Source organism: Gallus gallus, chromosome 4 (genome assembly GCF_016699485.2).
Source record: "Gallus gallus isolate bGalGal1 chromosome 4, bGalGal1.mat.broiler.GRCg7b, whole genome shotgun sequence".
NCBI lineage: Eukaryota > Metazoa > Chordata > Aves > Galliformes > Phasianidae > Gallus > Gallus gallus.
This window is the reverse complement of record NC_052535.1, coordinates 70,366,611-70,389,298: the sequence shown is the minus strand read 5'-3', so window position 1 is coordinate 70,389,298 and position 22,688 is coordinate 70,366,611. Positions and strand designations below refer to the sequence as shown.

General features: G+C 35.0%; 1 long non-coding RNA gene across 1 annotated transcript in view; it reads right to left on the bottom strand.

The window, feature by feature from the left end:
* LOC121110668 overlaps window positions 1-21,139 on the bottom strand; it is a 69,385-nt gene extending 48,246 nt beyond the window's left edge. The window contains exon 1 of the long non-coding RNA XR_005859513.1: window positions 21,029-21,139. This is a non-coding gene — a long non-coding RNA (uncharacterized LOC121110668). The remainder of the gene's footprint in view (window positions 1-21,028) is intronic.
* Between the last annotated feature and the right edge of the window lie 1,549 nt (window positions 21,140-22,688).

The following is a 22,688-nucleotide window of genomic DNA, read 5'->3' as shown; positions in this document are numbered from 1 at the left end:
ACTGAATAGTGCAGAGCATTTTAATTTTGAATAAATTAAATTTATTTTATATTTAAATAGTTCTAGGTTCATGGTCTGCTACTACCTTATTAGTATATTGTCAGAGGAATACATTGGCATTAGTAAAGTCAACATGAGCTGGAAAATGCGAACTAAGTGCTTGTCTACGAATACACATGACAAGAAAAAACAGAATGAAGGAATTAGAAAGCCAGGGAACAAAATGAAAAACAACAAAGTCTATCAACTGGTGGAACTATATCCTCATTCTCACATTCTTAATAGCACGTGGATACTTATTTTACTCAGTTGAGAGACCACTGAACTCTCCTGCAGTGGGTGAGGAGCTCACTGTACTATTTGGAAAACTGTTCCCAATATTGTTCTAATGTATATTTGTAAATTATAAATATACAGCTAGTTAGAAACTACCAAAATGTCTAAGAAAAGTATTTTATGAATAAAATAATTCCTGTTTCTGTTTTCATAATCCGTTTTCAATGAACACAAAACTTTTACAAAAGCAAAAAAAAAAAAAAAAAAAAAGAGAATGTACAGAATTTTTAATAGGATAAATATTGTTTGCCATTTCTTTTCAGAAAGGTGCCTAACTACCAGAAGTATCAATACTAGCTTAGCATAACAGTAAGCAGATAACTGTTTAGCAAAGTCAGTTTTGGAGGTGAAGTGGAAACTGGCGTACAACATACCAAAAGATAATTTAGACAAAAAAAAAAAAAAAAAAAAACACTGTATTTTGAAATTTCAGCAACAGATAGAGAATCTACAACCTCTGTGCATAACAGGTTCTATTGCTCAATCACTCTGACAGTATAGAAACAACTGGGCTTTCTTGTGCTCAGCTGGAATTTACTGTTTTTAAACTAGTGCCCTTTATTTTATTTCCTGCTTGTGTGCTACTTAGAAGAATTTGGCTCCCTGTTCTTCATTCCCTCCTGTCAGGTAATTTTCACTGACATCATTATGTCTATCAATACATGTCATCAATATACCAACATACTGATAAGAATCAATGCAGAGCCTATTCTTCCTCAAGCTGAAGAGTTTTCAGTCTCTCAGCTTCTCTTCACTTGGAAGATGCTCCACTTCCTTAACTACCTTCATGGCCTGGCACTGGACTCACTCCAGTAAGTCCAGAAAGTTCCTATACTGGGGAGCACAGCACTAGACACAGAAGAAAAGTAGAGCTAAACACACAGAAATACACTAGTATTCAATAGCCTACACAGTGAATAAGCATTACGTAAGAAAATTCCAAGTCTGTCAAACTGTGTGTTTTACTTCGTGAAAGTTCCCAGTCCTTTCACTCTCACCAACTTCTACTTGCACATCAGTGCACAGCAGTGTCATTTGTGCATAACATCTTTTTGAGAGTCTGCTCTATCAAGAAAAATCACTGCAGTAATACAGTTTAAAAATAGCTCTCCATTAAGGTTTGGGAGAGACAGTACTCACGTAATATGGAATATCACCAAGTGGCTTTGCAAGTAGTTTAGAATACAGCACAAAAAGGGAGACAAATCCTCATGCCTGGTTAGGAATGTTTTCAGAGGCTGACAGCAGCTTCATCTTTAATACTCTCTGTGCCTTGGAACAATGCTCTAAGGAATTTTTTCTTTGGAGAAGGACTATGCCTATGGGCATAACGTTCCTATCTGTGTTCCAGTTCTAACAACATCAAAAATAATGTTTTATTTGAACTGCTTGCCTTAAACAGAACATATTATCCTACTTGCCCGTATTTCTATTTTAAAATGTAGTGAACAGGTTCTTAATAGAACCTTAGTGACTATGTAAAATTGTTCTGTAATTTTTCCTGATGCAACGTCTGGTAGTAAGGACCTTGTGAGGTAAGCTAATATGTATTTATCAGGAGTATTAGATCAGCCTACTGGAAAAATCTCTAAGGATTGCTCAAACAGACTCAAAAGCCACTCTGCCACTAAGCTGGCAGCATGAGAACTACTTTTGCCATTGACAGATGTTAGAAAGAAGCTGTCTGACAGAGCATGGGAGGCAAACACAATTTCAGCTAACTTGAAGGTTGCATGTACTCTAGCACAGGATATAAGAACGCTAAAAAAGTTAGTAGGAACCAGAAACTCTGCTCAGAAGAAATTTCACTTCTCTTGGTGGAAAACAGAAGCCTAAACTAGTGTTTTCTAGTGAAGTAAAGTCAGGATTCAGTTTCTGGAAACAATTTATACCAATTTCTAACTCATCTGCTTTATCAAGTCCTCTAGCTTTATCTAAAGACTGATTGTGCTGCAAAGACCTCATGTCTTTTACTTCAATTTTAAATAAATTGAAAGTTCCTCTGTAGGGATTTTTCTGGAAGAAATTATGAGAATTGTCTCACATAGAATTACAGATGATATGAAAAGTACAAGTTTGATTCTTAACTCTGTAGTGTGCTCAGCTACTGTTACTACAATTATCATAACCTTTGTAACGGGAGAAGGAAGATTAGTAGATATTCTAATAATATGCATTTCTGACTAAAACTTCATCATTTGATAATCCTCTGTAGGGAAGACTATCACAGATATTGGAAAAATATTAACTCAATTTAGTCTAATCCTAAAATCATAGAATCACAAGGTTGGAAAGGACCTACAAGATCATCTATCTAGTCCAACCGCCCTCCCATCACCATTACTACCACAAGCCACTAAACCATGTCTTGTAGCTCCACATCCAGATGTCTCTCGAACACTGCCAGGGATGGCGACTCTACTACTTCCCTGGGCAGGCCATTCCAGTGCCTGACCACCCTCTAAGAGAAAAAGATTTCCCTTATATCTAACCTAAATCTCCCCGTCACAATTTCTGGCCATTTCCTTGAGTCCTATTTGTTTCCTTGGGAGAAGAGGCCGACACAACCTCCCTTCAGAAAGTTGCAGAGTCCAATGAGGTCTCCCCTGAGCCTCCTCCTCTCCAGACTAAACAATCCCAGCTCACTAATCAGAATGTTTCACTATATTCAGTAGAGGCTTCCTTTCAAGTTCAGTGCAATGATGTGGTCCATTTCTTATATAATCAATGCAGTGATATTACTAACATTTAGTATTGTAAGAGAAAAAAAGATCATTAATCTAGTGTTTTGAGTATGTAAAACAAATGTAAATTTCTTGACACATGCCACTCAGTTGATCAAGCCTGAGTAAGAACAAAGACATCAAGGGACTGTGCTAAGTTCAGGAGTTGTGGGAAAGGTCTGAGACAAGGTGTTTTCAAACACCTCTTATCACAAACTACAGTCTTAACAACTTGTGTTCTGTTCTGGATGTTAATTGGCTTCTCAGTGTTTAATTTTGCCAATCCTCACAAAATTTTGAGATTTTCAGTTTATTATGTCAAAGCTGCATCAAATTCCGAAGATTCATCTGTTGCAAGCCAGCAACAAATAAGTCTACAATGTAAATATATAACATCAGCATTAAACAATGGTCCACGTACAGCTATGCATTTCTTTTTCTGCTCTTGGTGTAGCCTATGCATTGTTTCTGGCCTGCACTGAAAAATACTTTCTTCTTTCTTCTGGAGTATATATAAAGCAATATTTTGCAAAAAGCAGATCTTGTCTACTATTACAGTCACACTGCAAATATCTCTGTTCATATATTTTAGTATGCACATGTATGCTGTTAGGTAAACATAAAACTTGGGCATACTGAATCCTACACTACAGTACCCAGAAACAGCCAAAAATGAAGGGTTGCTTTTTTTTTTTTTAGAGTGAAATAAATTCAAAGTTAGAAAACATGAAAGAATTCCGTATAATTAATATTCAGAAGTCCACCAGTGTTCCATTACCAGTTTGCTAGATTTAGACCTAAATAATGTAAACTCAACTTATTTTTATTAAAACCTTGATGTCAATAATAATTGAGCTTGCTAGATAGACAATTTTTTCTTGATTTGGTCAAAAGCTGCAATCACAAACTTACCACACAGACTATCTGACAAATAACCAGTTCAGCGAGTTTATGAAAGTTTAATTCTAGGTACATAAAATCATCTAACAAATGACCTAACACTCTTTCGAGTGGGGGGAAACAAAAACAAAAAAAAAACCCCAAACCAAAAAACAGTGTGACATCCCCTCATACAGCCCTTCCTTCAAACTCAAAGTTAAAATAAAATTATATTTGTAATTTATAGGTGCTATTATATATACCAGATAGATAAATAAACATCTGTTTTACGGTATACTGTGTAGAAAGTTGTTGTAAGTAGAATCTAGGAGTTTTCGTTGCTATTTGGCAGCCTCATATTTTGAGTTAGATAAGTGCTCAGGCCATTTCTATTAGTCACTTAGCTGCTTCTGCATTTCATACACACTTTTCTTCTTTTTTCATGAACTCTAAACAATTCTGGCTGCTTCACTTATGGTGAATAACAGCTAGGTCCCTCCCCTGTTCCAAATCTAGTCTTCAAGTTCTATATTTTACTGGTAGTATTTGTAATCTTCTTTAGAAAGTTTCTCAGTTTACTCCATGTTGTCTTAGAGCTCCCCTTGCTGTTAGATGCTGTTATGAGGCAGTGAAGCTTGCACTAAAGCTAATGCACATTATTAGGCAGCATTCACAAAACCATTTACAGTGCTGTGATGTAACAGTGTTATGTAAACCAGAATTCCATACTTAATTGGGCAAATTTTTTAACATGTTTAACAGTAACAGTTACAGTAACGCAATGTTTGTTTTCTCCAAAAAAATTTGCAGATTACATAAACTATAATATAGGATTATTATTTCTATCAAAAGATCATAATTGTGAGAAATACTACTTTTAATTTCAGAATAACTATATTCTTACCATGGAAAAATACTCATGTTACAAATATGGAATTAAGCTACTGGAACAAGGTATTAGTTGATAAACAATAAAATATAAAAACATCTGTGGAACAATGCATCAGTAAATATAATTTTATTCTAGACTTCTAATAAGTTCTTCTCAGTTCTTCAAGATCAAAGTGTTATTTTTCAAACAATGAATAGCAATTTTTCTTTAAATCATTCAAGTAACATTCTTAATCAAAAGGTTACTAAGATATAAGATTTTAGCTCTCACAGTACTTTTTAAAACTGAAAAACAATTTTATTCCACAAAGGCTATTATTTAGCTTTATAAAGCCATTATAAAAGCCATTCTTAAGTCTTTTTTTATTTAAACAATAGGTGTCTAAAAATATCATAAGCATCTGTGTAGCTGGATGCCATTTATTGTTGCTGCTGGTGGTTGTAACTATCAAGTCAGGAATATTCTCTATTAAAAAGACACAATGCATTTCAAATATATTACTTTTAAAAGTATTAGTCATATCTGACATTACTGAAACTCAAATTTTGGATCTGCCTATTGCTTATGTAACTACTGTCATATGCTGCTTTTGAAACTACCAAAGGAGGTTTATGATTTTACTAACTACTGTTAGAGCAAAACTGATTACCGTAGATACATGAGGAATTTACATTTGTGACTTCTAGTAAACAAGAATTTACATTCACATCTAGAGTATAAGATACTGAGACTGAATATTTTAATGGAAACACAGAAGTTCATTATGATTTGATGGAGAGTGAAGAAAAGCTTTCAATTTGGGTATCTTTGAATGTTGAGCCATTTAAAAGTGTGGCTTTTCACATAAAACAGAAATTGAGTTCTCCTCTATCAGAAATAGCGAAAAAGAAACCCAATTCCTAAAACATTGAAAATTCTGACCACAAAACACACAAAAATCATCCTTATCTGAAGATCTGGGGCATAGAGACAGAATACAGTATATAGTACAGATAATATAATATATAGGCAGTAGATCAGTGTATGGTTGTGATTATGTTTAAAGAATTGAACTTACATTTAAAGCAATGCTTTCAATCTGCTTGATCTTTTCTACTTCTCCAGTACTGCACTGGCACTGAATAAGAAGTAACACAAAAAGACTTCCTCTTTTATCCATAGAGGTATCCAATCCCAAGAAGAACTACCAAAAGAAAACATAAGGTAAGAGCACTTGTCATATTTCATTCAGATGACACGATATAAGAGTATTTTAATTTTTATGACATACACTCACTTTCAAAAGATGTTTTGCTCCTCGTTGCTGTCCAGCACAACAGTAAAGAAGCATAAGTAGAAAGGCCCTGTGGTACGAAATGACCAGACTTTTCCAGAAAGGAAATTTAAAAAAAAAAAAAAAAAAAAAAAAAAAAAAAAAAAACATCTTCATTAGAGGCTGAGAAATAAAGCAACCTCACTGAGACAACGAAGAATTTCTGAATTGTTCTGTATTACTCAGACGAGTATTACTTCTGTTCCGTATTACTCAGACAAGTCCCAAGTTTTACTGTACTTGGAAGACAAGAAGTCTTAGGACTGTAATGACAAATAACCTCTGCCTCAGAGAATCTATGCAGTCATGCAATTGTATTATGACTACACTTATGATACTTGTTTCAATAGTAAGGAGCTCCTCTTCCTTTGTAAAGGTTTTTTCGTCATTTCACTCTACTGATATTTGGTTTTACTTTCCTTTATCATTTTCAGCTGAGTTCATACTTAGTCTGAAGATAAACATTTTGAAATGCAAAATATTGACACATCTTTTTAGGGAACATGAATTTCAGATAGTTTCCTGAGGCAGCATTATCATTATTAGTTTGCTTTGTTGCTCTTGTTAAATTATTTTTATCATCTCACTGGCTGTCTTTTATTCTTAGTTGTTTATTCGAGCCAGTTTTCTGTGGTTCAGGCCTACATAACAATGGACAAGATTACAAGGTGTTCTCCGAAATTCCAGTATCATTCATGCAAGTGAACAAAGGGATCAGCTAACTCAACCCTTTAGTTGGTTTAAATAATATCCGTTTAAATGCATCAGCACAAATTAGTAAGTAGTCTTATGTACAGGTAAACAGATTTTTTAAGGAGTTTAGTTCCTATTATTCAAATCATTATTTATGTCTCTGGTTCTATCTACTTGCACTAGTTCAAATCACATTCTTTTCAAGACCAAGAGAGTAAATAGGACTAACGGGGAAGTGAAAAATGTGTTTACGGTATTTATTATAATATTACTTACTAAGAATTACAGAAGGTCAAAGACAAGAAGCAATACAACCATGCCTTGGGCCATTCTAACACCAGGAGGACAGGATGAGTTCCTTGAACTAACCCTAGGCAGAAAACTAGGTAACGCTGAACTACTGAGTTGATTGCGTAGTTCCTACTTCAGAGTCTTATTTTATGCTTGTGATTCCTTGCTCTACTGAAACAGGAGAAAGACAAAAAGGGAGAACAAAAGACCCTGTCCAAAAGTCTACGAGCCACAGAGGCATTTACGAGGCACATGGCTAATGCATTAGCCTGCTGTCTAACAAGATAGATTAGGAAATACTAGGAGTATAACCATATAGCCTCTTATTCATGTTTTCAGAAGCTGATCACAACCAATAAAGGATTTCCTCAACAGTATTTTTTCATTCTGAACAATTTTAATATCAAACTAATGAAGCTCCACTATTTTGCATTGAAGATCAATTTATCTACAGAAAATTAATAAAACGCTCAAGAAGAAATCATGATATTTCATCTTTTTTATCTACTTTGTCTGCTACAGTTATTTCAACATATGACCTCTAATCTACAAATCTTCTGGAAAGTCAGCCATTGCAAAAAGTATCAAGTTTAAAAGGATTTAGATTACATATAAACTATATATCTATTATAAAGGCTATTATAAACTTATGGAACCTCTATCATTTCCATAACTAGTTTTGTTATCTAATTACTGCTTCACGCTCACAAAAAATATATTTTTTGATAATGGCACATAGAATGGATCCATTGCATGTGCTGTCTCAACACAGTAAGAATTCATCACTTAGCAAAGGTTGATTCAAAATACAAGAATGAAGATTCTTGTGTAGGCTTTCTTTAGACAAGAGCATTGATGCGTACAGGAAACACAACAGTACTCACATACTTGCTCTTAGTATTGCATTTTAACGCAGAGGAAATACATCAATGGTATCATGTTAGGATAACTTTACTTTTCCCCCCAGCAGCCACTCTGAGTGTACAATGTTGGCAAATACAATGTAGAATGAGCAGTGACTTAAACCTAGACCTTCAAAAATCTAAATTCTCAGTTACAACTTATTTCAGAGTCACACAGCTAACTTCATCATTCCTATGTACTTCATGAGAAAAAGGAACAATATTAATCTATTTGAGCTATCTGGAGAACCTAAAAAAATTTTATTTTTTTAAATCTCGCATTAGAAACTTAATTAGCATAATCCCTACACTGAGAACTCTATTTAGACTCTTTTGACTAATTTAATTAAAAAAAAAAAAAATCTATCTGTCCAAAACAATATCGTTGTCTACACAGAAATAAACATTACTCCATTTAGAAAAAAGTGAAAAAGTGTTTTTGTTTGGAGACAGCTTCTGAATGCTCATATGAAAAAATAATCTAAACGATCACCGTAAACAGCCTTCATTTACTGTCAGATGCACAGTCATGAGTGCATTACACTTACTCTTTGACCTGCAAGTCCAAATTCATTAATAACTAGGAAAGAAAAAAAGAAATAGCTTTTACTGCTGTAAACTCCTCATATTGATTTGTTATGAGAACATAAGAGTCAGCCAAAATACACACACATCCTTTTCCTTGCAAGTGGTGAGCTTTGCTCCTTCCTTCCCACTCCCACAAAAAAAAAAAAAAAAAAAAAAAGTCTAAAAAACTCCCATGATTTTTTATTATTATTTTTTTAAATACAGGAAATTTCACATAGGAGAGGCCAAAATTAACAAGACATTATGTGTACTGTACAGAATGCATTAGACCATTAACAATTTGGAAGCTGTCACAGTTTTGTAATTTTGCTATTGGTATTCCACATCATAACATCACATACAGCATGGGTGGACTGACAACTTCCCGAATACGTGCTTCTCAAAAGAGAATAAGCACTACATATCCCAGGGAACAGTCAAAGAGAGAGATATGTCATGGAAATCACAGGATCTCACTCTTGGATGGAAGCTCACTCACTCTGCCTGGCAAAGGGTATGGGTGTGCTTCCAAGCTGTGTGCCTTCAGTTCAAAGTAGGCCTTTCAGTTTTGGAAACTCTCTCTCACTTACTTTATTTGATTTATTAGCCTCAACTGTATTATATTGTGTTACCTTGCATTCCAATATCATAGTTAGTAAAATTTAGTCTTTCTCCTGAGATCGTTGCCACTGTTCTGTCTTCGAGCTCAGTTCCCATCTCCTTACCCTTTCCCTTTCCATTTTTGGGGGCCAGGGGGCCCATGGGCCTACTGCTCCCCTGTCACGGGCATAGATTGATCTAGGTAACTCTGTGACAGAAGCATGTAACCAGAGAGGGGGAGCACAGGTTTCCCCAGTGCTGTCTTTTAAGTTACCAGGGCATCAGTCACACATGCCAGGCATTGAAACTGAGGAACCTTTTGCTCCTCTAACACATGCACAAAGTAATAGCCGAAGATGTCACGTGAGAAATAGGATTTAATCTGCCAATTTAATCTAAGTTGAGATATTAATTATTCCTTCGGGAACCAGCTACAGTGAAATGCACTCTTTAAATGCTACCATGAATATATCAACTTGAATTTTTAAGATCCAAAGCTAGCAGAATCCACAAAGCTTGCATAAGTAATCATGAAGCTATGGGCGAATTAACTTCAATATATATTTTTAGCTCTTTGGCTATAGTCTAAATTCGTAAGATCATATGGTAATTATTAAAGTAGTAATTAACTTCACAACACTGACATCTCTCAGTTGCTAAGTGCACCATGAATGGAAAAAATAAAAATAATAAACTGAGTAACAGAAGTTGTAAACATAACATTCTTCCAAAAAAAAAAAAAAAAAATTAAATTTGCTTGTTATCATGAATCAAGCTAGCAACTAGAAGATTGTGTAAGGTCATAAAGAGAAGCATAACCTGAAGGTCTGTTGATGTTAAGAGCAGAACTGTACACTTGTGCTTCATGTAGTAAAATTGTTTCGTTTTAGATATAGCAAAGTCATCTGAGAAACGGGCAGTCTTGAGATTTTAAATTCTTCACAGGAAATACTTAAAAAAAAAAAAAAAAAACAGGCCATCTCCCAATATTTAAAAATACTAAGCCTAGTGAACATACTGACTTCACCTCTGCCTCACATCGTGTATTTTTGCAGACTTGGATGATATGTATTCTAATATATGCAGAATCAAGTAGAAAACTGAGTATTTATTATACTCTGAAAGATAAACTTGCAAATAGAATAATTAATGGAAAGTTTGTGTTGGTTTTTTTTTTTTTAAACAAAAAGGAATTCTTCATATTTACATATTAATGTAAATTAATATTAGAAATGCTAGCAGAGGTAAAAAGACTTAGAAAAATATGGAACTATGAAGAGATTTTTTAAATGGTAGTTTACATCATAACAAATTCTATGACTTGATATTTTTCTTAAGAACAAAAAACAGTGCTTTGAAATATCTGAACAGTGTGTCCCTCTTATTTAAATCCAAACTGCCCATTTCAAATACATTAAGGACTCACTGCATGTGCGTGTGCGTGTTTATGCTGAAAGAGTGTATTCAGTTTATGCTGACAGATATGGTCAGTACTGCAAAGACAAGAAATACTAACTTAGTATTTCAATATGTTAAATCAAAGACAACCATACAAGTTGGCCATTTTCAGAAAATATAACCATGTACAGGGAAAACAGTTAATGAGAAAAAAGTTCAGGCATAACTTAACCTGATGAACGATTGTCTTAATGAACAATGCCTTCCTCACCTTCAAACAGACCAAGGAAGTTAATAGGAAAGATTTAAGTATTTATTTTAATTCTACAGTCATGAATTTTTGCTGTGGTAAACTATTAGTCACATTCTGACTGATGTGTAGTTTCTTCTTTGAAGAACTACTAGTGAATTCCTGTATTATCTCTAAGCAATTTTTAAGGCCTCCCCCTCATTTTGTTTCACTTGCAGAAACTATATACAACTACAAGTATTCCCATTTGTTATAACAAAATCTGCTGTTTACTATTGATTTTATTCATAGCTTCTGCATGCAACAGCAACCTTACTTCAAGAAGAATATACATTTTTAATGGCTTCAAAAAGAAGATTCACAGATGCAATTCTTAAATCCATTTCAAGACACTTTTGCTCATCTTTTAATATTTAAAGGTCAGGCAACAAATATAATTCAGAACAGCCTGTATAGACAGAATACTCTCCATTTCTTTAAAGTCTCAGAAAAAGTAATTAAATTAAAGTGAGAAGAGTCAATAGAAAATATTGAATAGCCTGAGGAGATGCAACTTCAAAGAATAACAAGCAGCTGCAAAGAAAAGAAACAGGCTTAATAAAGTATTCCTAAAAATGAAGTAATAGGAAGAAAATTCAACCCTTTTTATTTATACGAAGTACTACAGCAGAACAACTGAAAACAAGAACAGAACTAGAAACAGAAACTCTAAAATGATCATTTGTTTTTATTGTAAGAAAAATGACTAATATTAAAGGCTTTTTAAACATACTTTACAGCTTATTCCTGTCAGTTACATAAACACTCTAAATTTACAACTAATCATTTATTATAGCAATGAGGAGAATAAAGTTAAGTGTAATCTGAGCTTTACAAGTAATGGAGTTTATTCTTTTTTCTTAAATCTGACAAACAATACATACTAGCTATCATTCCCAAGGTAATTTTCCTTAGATCTTACAGACACGAAGAGGGTGCTCCAGGAACTCTCAGCTTCAGTGATAATAATGCAAGGAGGGTAATGTCAATAGATCACAGATATCCAAAAAGCCTTTCATAAATTCCCTTGCCTTAGGTTCACACATTTATCCACTACTTTCCAGTACTCACTGTTTACTGTAAAGTACTTCTGCTTCTTTCAAGCAGACCACACAGTTCTGTTGAAACAAACCCTGTGGAGAATGTGCTAAGAAATCAGAGCTCTAGGTAATACACTGCAGTACTTGTGTTTGTATCTATTACACTGTTACATTACTAATGCCTTGAGATTTACCAGTTGCTACACACCATCCTTTATTTAAACCAACAGCAGGTAAAACGAATGTAAAAATTTACTCATAAAACAAACAGCAATGTCAGAAGTGTTTCTGAAAGAAATATGTAAAAGGAAAGAAAATTACATCAAGGTAAATATTCTTCCCCAAAACCTGATGACTTGCTGCTGATTCTTTCTTACTCACTTTAATCATTGATTCTGTCTTAGTGAAGATTATGTTTTATATCACACGACTCGAAAACAACTTCCTGGTTAAACACACAATCTTGCCATCAGCATCATTCAGCTATGATCTAGATCCAGTTTTCTAATCCAAATCTCCTCCTCCCTCCCAGAAAGGAATATTTATCTTCAGTTTATTTAGGATAGTCCTGTTAGCCAAACTAAAAGTAAGAATCTTTTTTTTTTTTTTTTTTTTTTTACAGTCAACAAGGATTGCTTTGTCAGGTATCATCTCATCACAGAATCATTTGAATCACAGAATCATATAATTTCCCAGGTTGGAAAAGACCTTCAAGATCATCAAGTCCAACTTCAACCTAACCATACTATCCTAATTCTGACAACCCACCCCTAAATCACGTCCCTGAGCATTTGAGTTGGAAGGGACCCTTAGGAAGGGACCTAGTCCAACTCCCCAGCAACAAACTGGGATATTCACAGCTAGAACAGGTTGCTCAGAGCCTGGTCCAGCTTTGCCTTGAAAAGTCTCCAGGGAGAGGGCAGCCACCACCTCCCCTGGGCAATTTGTTCCAATACCTCACTACCCTCACTGTAAAAAAAATAAAACAAAACAAAACAAACCAAACAAACACAACCTTTTTCCTTATATCCAGTATAAAGCTCCCCTTCTTTAGTTTGAAACCATTTCCCCATGTCCACTCTCCACAGATCCTGCTAAAGAGTCTGTCCCCTTCTTTCTTAAAGTGGCCCCCCTTTAGATACAGAAAGGCTGCTACCAGGTCTTTTCTTTTCCAGGCAGAACAGCCCCAGCTCTTTCAGTCTGTCCTTGCAGGGGTTATGTTCCATCCCTCTGGATGAGCTCTACCAGGTCCATGTCTGCCCCATACTGAGGGATCCACACCTGGATGCAGTAATCCCAGGTGAGGTCTCACCAGCAGAGTTGAGGGGCAGGATCACCTCTCTTAACCTGCTGGCCATACTTCTTTTGATGCAGCCCAGGACACAGTTCTTCACACCTTGCCAAGTTCCAGTTGGATCTTGGTCTTTTTGACCCCATCCCAAAAAGCATTCCTGTACTCCTCCCAGGGTACCAGTCCCTGCTTCTACTGCCTGTGTGTTTTCTTCTTGCTCTCCAGTTTGACCAGCAGGTCCTGATTCAGCCATGCCAGTTTCTTGCCTGCCTTTCCTGACTTCTTACACCTGGAGATAGAGAGTTCTTGTGCCATAAGGAAAGCTTCCTTAAAAATCTGCCATCGCTGTTCTGTTCCCTTGTTCTTGAGGATACCTTCCCCTAGAGGTTTTGCTGACTAACTTCCCGAAGAGCTGGAAGTTGGCTTTCCTAAAATTTAGTCAAACAGAGAAGGTTGCTATCTAGTCAATTATGCCATCAATGAATGAAGGATAAAACACCACAAAACTGTCTTCCCAATTCGTTAAGAATCATCTGTAGCTCCTTTTGAATAACCTCCATCCACTTAGAGGCATTCTTTTCTTTTTTAAAATCACGCAGTCCACTGGCACATATATAACACAGATATCAAATTAAGTAAAAAGAATATTGTTTATTACAGCCTTATAAACCCTTTTACACTAATCAAACACCTGGTGAGGTTTAGGGGGCTGTAATCCCTTGAAAAGTATCCTTACCAGTTACTAAAATTACAATGTCTGAACTACATATGCTAAAATCCAGATGTCAGCTGACAGTTCTGAAATTGTAATGCTGTAAGAGTAAAGGAATAGTCCTATAGTGTTACAACATCTCAAAAAAAGCAATGAAGTAGTATTTCAAAAGCTTGCAACTGGATTACTTTAGAAATCTCTTGTTCCTGCTTCTTGCTTACACAAGCTCAAATACTCAGGAAATCAAAGATGTCTGGGAAAAAGAAAACACGATAGGAAGCACTTTGACAGAATGAGTTCCTAAGAAGCAGATGTGCTAGTGAATTAACACAGAAGTTGACTTAAATTAACTTCTTCTGCTTAATTACTTGTATTATAGATCCTCATGATATGCTATTAATATTCGGAAGTAATTACATACAGGCTAATCAGTTTTGATAAGTCTACAGATTCCTTATCAGAAAACTTTGGAAAAGTTGTAATTTTGCTCTTTAACGTTATTTTGGCAATTCACCCATACATTAGGCTCTGTATATTAATGGGCAAGTAACAAATAAGAAGTAGGAACAAAACAGAAGATGTAAACAGATTTAAATCGTCGAAATTGTATTTCTCACATAATTTCTTTTCTAAGTATTTAAAAGTGAAGTTCTTGCAGTCTTGCAGTGACTGAGACAAAGGTAAGAGGCTTCACTCTGAAGACCAAACCTGATGGTTTTTAAAACACTTGGATTAACCTTTTCTTTCTGACATTTACTCTTATTGCTAAAAATACAAAGCTATCTACAAGAAGAGCAAGTAAGAAATCATTACATCAAGAAGGGTAAAGCATTCTATGGAAATGTTCTATAGTTAAAAATAAAAAAAAAGATTAACCAAAAAAAAAAAAGAATTAAACCATCAGCAAGTATAACTTTCCTCAAACAAAGCCTGAGATAAGTGCTGTTTCTGACAAAGCTCTGCATGTCTATCACTCTTATTTATTGAAGTCTTTTTTTTCCCTCCCTGTTTCTGTAATGTACTTATACAATAATTATTTCAACACAGCTTCAAAAGTTAACTCTCATTTCTTAACAAAGTGCCCTATCCACACAGCTTGATGAAACTCACAAAAAGGATCTGTGTTGCTGTGGAAGTGGGATGAAGAACATAGCAATGAGATCCAGGAATACTTTTTCTGACCTAGCACTTCTAGGGAAAGCTTTTCCTAATCCAAGCACTTGTCGCTATCTTGAAAAATTTCGTTTTACTTTTTCCATCTTATTGAAGAAAGTGTCTACCAACATTAATATTAAAATATTCTAATGATGTTGCCCTCTTGTGACAAAACAAAACTAGTCTATTATATTTATTCGAACCTCACATTTATTGATCTAATTTTAATTTTGACCTCTGATTGATTACTGTAGTGTTCCATCTGCAATCTACATAAAGAAAGGTGCTACATTGCCTGAACAGATGCTCTGCTACAAAAAATATTTGCTCACTTGCAATTCATTATTATATTTTTTAAGTGCTGCCTTCTTTGTAATATTGCAATATAGGTCGTTAGTTCTGATAGAGTAGACAATTTGGAAGTTCTTTTCAGTGCTTAACAGATTAAGCCTTTCACAAAAAGAAAAAGCTTTAAGTTTCATAAAACTATTTCAATCAACCAGTGTGTAAAGTAAGCTACATATGTACTTATAATTTCAAGCCACTGACAGTTCAGTACTTTTTCAGTTGTAAAAAGGAAAAAAAAAAAAAAAACACTCAAGTTTGTTCAGTAATGACTATGTGAAGCCTCTGGATTAAACTGAATCCATAGAGGAAATAACCTGGAGTCATGCTTTCCAAATATAAAACAAAAACCTTGAAGGCTACCACTTCTTATCTCTCTGAATAAAGTAGATCTTGAAGTATGGTCTACCCAAGGCTACTCCTTTCCATGGAAGTTCTCAAACTACTAATATACAGAGTAATGCTCTCACGCTTTCTCTATAGAAAAAAAGTCCTAATTCTTGCATGAAAAACTGAACATACTCAATAAAACCATTTCTCCAATGCCAGAATAATCCCTAATACACTAATTGCTTCAATGCAGGCAATTTGTTTGTAGCAAAGTCCACAGAGAAAAATAGTATCACATTTGCTAAGACTATATTTGTATGATTTTTATTGATTTTAATATTTTTAAAAAGTGAATTAGAAACATGAGGATCAATGATTTAAAAAAAAAAGGGTTATTTTCTAAAAATATATTTTCCTTGAAAGTACAGAAACTTAAACCCACAGAGACTGCAGGAATCTTTCCCTTTCATGCTGATGAGACTAATTTACAGAGCTGAAAAAGCAGCATACGCTTCATTTCCATCACTTTCTCTCTCACTTTGATGTTGCTTCCACTTTCCTCCTCTAATGTATTCACATTCACAGGAAGAGTGCAGCACTATAAAAGGCTGCTGCTGTTATTTATGCTCTCACCTTATAATCAACATTTTGCCATTGGTCACTCATGAAATAAGTTATTAGACTTCTCTATTTAAAAAACTTTCCCTTGCAGTTTGCATCTCCTCTCCCTCAAAATCCTGTAAAATGACTACACGTGGACTACTACAGCATAAAATTATGATAAATGATACCTGTAAATAAGGATATTTCTTCAATTATCAATGCCTGCATTCTAAAGTACTAATATTTAATTTTCCCTGTGCAATGAAGTTAATGCAGTGCTGTCCAAGAATTTTCCCTGTCAAGTACTAGCCAGTCCAGCTTCTTCAAAGAGCCTCAGTGCTAAACACTATATAGTTCCTAAATCATTTTACTCCTTAAAAAAAAAAAAAAAAAAGGAACTAACGTTATTAGAAAACAACCAAATTACACACTATCAGAGCTATTTATAAATTGGCACAGAAAAGAAATAAATATAAAACTGTAGCATGCAGAAGGCAGACTAGGCTTCACTTAGGTCATCTTACACATCTGCATAATTATGCACTAGACTGTTCGGCCACTCAAGCATGGAGTAAGTTTACAGTCAATGAGCTGGAACCTCCTGATTCAGGTAGTGTTTGCCCATGTAATTTTCCTATTAGAGCACAATGATATTTTTCATTTCTGAAAGAACAGTGGAACAGTTCTTACTGTATGGGTGTTTGTTCAGTTCTCCAGATTCCAATTCATAATTTAATCTTAGCTTAAAGTAAGTGGTAGATAAACTACACTGATGTATGGATTCAGTTACATGATGATTATACACACAAACACACCCAGGGTGGGAAGAACAGTAGCCCAGAGGAAAAAAAAAAAAAAAAAGAAAAGAAAAAAGCAGATTAAGAAAGTTTGTTATCTAAGTTAATGATCACATCATTCATTTTTAAGGATAAAAAAGAGCAGAAATGAATAGCATGATGTAAAAGCATTTGTCCACAAAGAATACATAAGCATTTGCTTTGTCTTTGGCTGCAGATATCCAAAAGCAGGTCACGCAGGAGTGTCTCCAAACTGCTACAGATCTCTGCTGATTTCAGTCTGCCACAGTGCAAGCAGAAGTTTCTGCTAACATGCATTACAATGTCAAGATTAGGACTGCAATTTAGGTACTTGTACTTCTGGGAAGGCCTCCAGAAGACACAAACAAAATAATGAAGACGCAAACCAAACTAATGAACACTAGAAGAAAATGATGACTGCTTTGTCCCAGCAGACCCAGGTTTTATAATCAAGTTCATGTTAGACTTCGAAGTTAGAGAAATCGTACTTCAGGTCTGTCTCAGACACTCAAAATAATAGTGCTGCCTGGATGTTGCCAGGCTATTTCTGCATCAATTAACTACTTTCATTAAATTAAAACACCAAAGGGGACAACTCAGCTGATATAAAAATCTAAGAATCAGAGTAGCTTTTCCCCACTGTGATTTATCTATTACAACTGAACTAAGCTGTTTCTGTTATAGCAAGCTCAGGAAAACAGCCATTACAAAAATTACAGCTCTGAAGTCTTCTTCTATTTGCCTAGCAGGCTTGCTGTTAGAAGAGAAACCTTCCCCTCCTCTCTCCCAAACAAGCCAACCCCCAACAATTTGAGAGTTATAAGGAAAAAAAAAATAGACACATATAACTATGAAATCCATAAAGAAATTAGAGTACTGAGAAGAAAATGTTACACATAACTATGAATAAGAAAATCATATCATAGAACAGGCTTCTTAAGATTACTGTAGGTAAAATGCAACAGGAATGGTATTTAATTCTCTCAGAAGCAGCATGCTAAGTACACTGATAAAAAGGAAAAACAGTAAAACTCAGCATAGAAATACACTAAATGTATTTGAATCTCATTTGAAGGTTTACATTTTTAGCTTTTAATATGACATCAGATGTTGAAACTTTCAGCTCTGACACTGAAAAAACATTTGATGAGTTAAATAAAAACAAGAACGCCTCTGGCTTCTGCATGTCTACATTTTAAAAACACCAAATATTAAGTCAGTTAATACAAATAATGCTAAAAATCCACAAGATGCCTTAAATTCTTTGGTGCAAATATGTAGTGTTTCAGTTGTCTAGGCAGCTAGCTAGAGCAGCTTCACTACATCTAGAACATTTGAGTTAATGGCAGTTGAAGACCATAGCTCAGGCTGACATCATGTATTTCTACATAGTCCAAGACACATACCACTTTCCATGGAATTGATGCACACGAACATGAAAAGCCTTTTGTACCCCTTAATAATTATAGCGCTGTGGGAACAGTGACCCTTATGCTTCAGTTAGCCTTCTAATTAATAGTTATCATGATATTTCTTCAATGAAACAAGATCAGGTATACATCAATAGAACAGATGATCTAAACATGGAAGAAACGTGTTTGTATTCTTTTTGTTCTTCCTTCCTATTCTTTCCCCTTTCAACAATTTCTTACCCTTCAGTAAACACAAAACTGAACATGGTATTGCATTTCAGGTTTGATTTGTCTGCCCAAAGCTAAGTATTTGCTACTAGTTCACATCTTCCAATAATTGTTACTGCTTTACCCAGCTCCATTTGCTGATCTGCAGTTGTGTGATATTTGCCAACTGCATGTTTCAGCCACCCTTTACTATATCAACTGATATAAGACAGATGTAGAGAGCTGGATAGTTTATTGATGAGAAAGGAGATTATAAAATGGACAACACAGCAAAAGCAGTAAGTGGCTTACAATTACCAGGCAGTCACTATTTCTACAGTGAAGCATATCATGAGATATCTTGTCTCCAGTGGTTCATAGCATAGATATGCAAGAACTTTAAAATGCATTATAGTATGCATGCAGTAAGTACAATATTGTGAGATACTAGTTCGGCAGATCATATTAAGAAACTGAAAGAAAAAACTACATAAGGCAGTAAGCCAAGAACTGTTATTGAAGTAACAACTTCCCAGTAAATACAGTGGACCTGAAGTAGTCTTTATACAACAGAGAACATCATCATTTATAATGGTTTAATCTGTTTTTTCTTGCTAATAACATGGATAAGGCAGTTGATAAAGCCAGAGTTCGACTCATTACTAATAAGTTTAAGCTTATGTTTTCAGGAATAAAAATAATCTGTATTGTATACTCTATCACCCTAGAGCACACACAGCGATGGAGGGTAACAGTGACAGATTGTCTTTATAAGTCTTATCAGCTTATTTTGGAAGTTATTCTAATAAAAATAAACATTATGGTCATGCAAAAAAACAAACAAACAAAACTCAACCATATCTGTCTGTAATACCTGGAAAATATAGATTCAGTAAGTAAGTTGACTACTTACTTTTTCTTAATTAGATAGTCAACTAAATTATTTATTTATCAAGTTGCCCTCTGGGGCGGGAATTGATAAAGAGCCTATGGAATTTTCGTTTTAAAATTAAAATCCTTCTTAGAGGAGTAATAGTCACAAAGGTTGCTGCTACAAAAATAAGTAATGCCCTACTTTCAAAAAAAGAGACTGCCTATTCCATCTTCTTAATGCCCACTTGTTTTCATACCAGATTTCTAAATCACCGAAAGAAGTTGAAGCCCTAATTCTAGTCTCACTTGAATACAGCAAGCAGAAAATTAAACAAATTCTACTTTGCTGACTTAAAAGAGATAAAGTCAAAAGGATTACTTTTAAACTTCACTTTCATCAAGTCAGGTCAAAAACAGCTGACTTGTAATATAGGATAGGCTTTCAGCTGAGGCACTTTTCCCTGATAGAAACAATAAGAACTTCATTAAATTTAAGTAGAACGAATAAATTTCATGGCTTTTTGTCTTGTATTAGTTATTCACATGGGTACATACTATACATAAAAGGAAACTTCATCACCTTTTCCCTGTACTTTAAGGTTTAGCAATGTTGGTGCCCCCTGAGAGTATTTATTGGATCATACATTGGGTAGAAATAAGTCCACAGTTTTCATGTATTTAAATGTATGCTTGGCAATGCACAGTAGTGTACTGAGAATATGTTATAGGGTGCTGGAAGCAAAGAGGACTGCTATTGTGGCCTCTGCGAGAAGGAGCCATGTTTCAGACAAAGCCCATTCCAGCCAGTTCCAGAGAAGTCTACAGACAGTACCCTGCACAGCTGAGGCCATCAACCAAGCAATATCTCTGCAGAAAAAGTACTTTTAAAAAAAGATAAAACACACCAGACAGAAAGGGGAAAATGGAACAGAAGGAGTAAGAAACAAGGGGAACAACAAGGACAGAGGACAGGAGGTGTTTCTGACACCATAGTAGATATTCACACTTAAAGATGAACAGCAATATATTTACTGATACAATCTAATTATTTAACAAAGCTTAATCATAAGGGAGACAGCACCTTACAATTCAAGATAGCAAAATATATGTTATCATTTACTACAGAATTAAACACACTCATACAGGAATCTCTCCCATTAATTTACAATGTACAGAACAGATCCCCTTGCTTCCTAAACTCCCTCAACCATAGAAACAAGGAACGTAGATACAAATTAACTTACTTATAATCCCAGACTTGGTCAATAACTTATGCACAAAAAATAATATGAGTCCAACCAACCTAAGAAACAACCTTTGCAAAACTTAACAAAGCTTCAACAAACTATTAGTGACTTACCAAGGACTAATGAATCTCTTGACATTAAGATGTAAGGGATCTCAGCAGCATACCCTCAATAGGCAACCCTACTCAAGAGGAGCTCCATCTCACGTTCAGTCTCACTGAAAATGAAGAGCTGAGTGAGCTTTTTGGGCTGCTCACCCTTTATGATGTAAAGTGGCTGACTCATAGTCCTGGTTTTTGTGCATGCTCAATTGGCTTTCAGCTGCTGGATGAGGTGTCTGCCATCAACTTTCTGAGCAAGCACTTGGAGAGAGATTTATGGTCATTATCTGCCTTAGCGAGGCAGTAAATATTATCAGTACAGTTATCATTCTCTGCTTGAGCAAGGCTTTGGATAAAACGGCCATATTGAAAGAGGATCTCTAGGGGAAGCCTGTAGAGACCCTAAAGCAGAGAAAAGGTGCGAAGAGGAAAGAGTGGCAAACTGAAACCACTATATATGATCAACTTCATCCACCCAATCCTCCATTCTCTGCACTGTTTGGGGGGGAAGGGGGGCAGTAAAGCTGCGTCTCTGAAGGAGAGGAGAGAAGGTGTTGTTTTAGTGTTTCCTGTTGTGATTCTCTCTCAATGAATCAAGAATTCAGTATCTATTTTAATTGACAGTGAGTTAATATTCCCCATTTTAAGTCTGTTTTACCCACAATGGTAAATGAGGATTGATCTTTTGTCTTTTCCACAACTGTGTACTTTTTGTTCCCACTGTTTCTTTCTATTTTCTCCCTGATTCGACTGAGGTTGAGCAGTGTGCAAAAGGTTGGATGATAACCCACCACAAATGGGAATTAGTAAACGTGAGGCATGTCAAGACAATGGATATGCAGAAAACGATTTCCAGAAAAACTGGAAAGTTGAGGCCTTGTTATATTTGTGGAAACTCAAAACCTGTGTGGCTGTATGGCACAGTACAAAAACAGCTGTACTTTATATGAAATGTAGGTAAACGTGAAGTATTTAGATCTTCCGTAAGCATGACATTTTAAAAAATGTATTAAGAAACATGACAACATTGCACACAAACATTTTTATATCTAGTATCACCTAGATAGAGGAAGAAATTCATTGGAACATAGTCTAGATTGTAAGGAATATGGGTCACTACAAATACAACTATGCTAATATCTAGGAAAATAAACACTTTTTTTTATCATATTGACAACTGCTTGAATTCACGTCATATATTCTTAAAAATTGATTTTGTATTTTATGTGTCTTTTAATAAACATGCATCCAGAGGAAAAAAAGTACAGTTTTAATTGAACCAATTATGATATAGACTTAAGACAATGTCAGTGCCATCAAAGCTTGCCACTGAAACTTTCAGTTGATTTAGTCTCACTGTAAATTATACCTAACTTTTCAGAAATGCTGTTTTGCTGTCTACATGCTCACACTTTGAGCTGCCATAACAGTCAGGGTCAAGACTATATTATATAATACTGTAAGGTCATTTACTCTTGAGAAATTGTACAAGCTGCAACAGAGGAAAATGAGCAAAATGTCACATCATTCATTCTGCTACACCATCACAATTAGGTATCTGCATCAATGCCAAATGGATCATATATTTCAATTACATTTATAGGTGTTCTGTCACATGTCAAGGATACAAATTTTCTTGCTTCCAGACGTTGTGTTGCTATTCCTTAAGTTA